Genomic DNA, 1,086 nt, shown 5'->3' with positions numbered 1-1,086 from the left:
TATATTTTGATATCTAACGTAATAGTTTTAAAAAACCATTGGTGTCATATCTAGCGTGAACTAAACATCTCTTCAGCAGAATAAAAAGTTGGCATCAAAATTTGTAGCAACGTTATAAGAGAGTAAGTAACGCCTCCAATCAAGTTTAGATCTAAATAACTTTTTTTGTTTTAAAAGCAAAATATATGTACTTACCTCATATGATAGAAGAAAGCATAAGGCAAAATCTTAAATTATTAACTGACACGTTATTAATTAGCATAATAGCATAGCCTGGAAAAACACATGGATTATATGGAAAAAATGCGAGCAAGAGAAATAATAAATTTAAGATTATAAACCTGCAAAAGTACAGGACAAGTCATTACATCTGGTAACGTAAAAAACAAGAAAACTTTTTACTTAAAATATTGCAGCTTCGGATAAACTTTGAATATTAAAAATTATTTGATTTTAATTTACAAACTAACATTATAATTAAATAGCTACCATCATTTTGTTAAAATATTCACACTCTAGAATACTTAAAAAATGAGAGTCAGAAATACTAATATAGCTAAAGTAGAATAGTGTATATGGTAGAATAGTATATATATTATGTAAAAGATTGGGACAAGACTAAAAATGTGAAGGCTTAGCAATAACTTAGGCAATAACTCAAGCAAATTTTACTGTGCATTTGTTGTTATCGATAGATTTTACTGTAATATATAACTAACTTTTATTATTCTATTTATTGTACTAAATAATGTACAACTATTATTTTTTATAACTTATTTTCAAATTTCTAATTATTAATTAATAATTAGAAAAATGAATTGTTTGAAGTTATTTTTATTTTTAATAGAAGTAACAAGTAATAACATAGAAGCAATAACTTGTAAAAACAATTTTAGTTTTCATAAAATCGAATATTTTCTAAGTCTAAATATTTTATTTGATATTTCATCATTAGCTGCAATTTTTTTTAAGTAAAAATGTTCTTGTTCTGAACTTTTCCAGATGTAATAACTTGTCCTATACTTTTCCAGGTTTATAGTCTTAAGAATATTATTTCTCTTGTTCACATTTTTCCATGTAATTTAT

The sequence above is a fragment of the Octopus bimaculoides genome, chromosome 12 (assembly GCF_001194135.2).
Source record: "Octopus bimaculoides isolate UCB-OBI-ISO-001 chromosome 12, ASM119413v2, whole genome shotgun sequence".
Taxonomy (NCBI): domain Eukaryota; kingdom Metazoa; phylum Mollusca; class Cephalopoda; order Octopoda; family Octopodidae; genus Octopus; species Octopus bimaculoides.
This window is presented reverse-complemented; position numbering follows the sequence as displayed.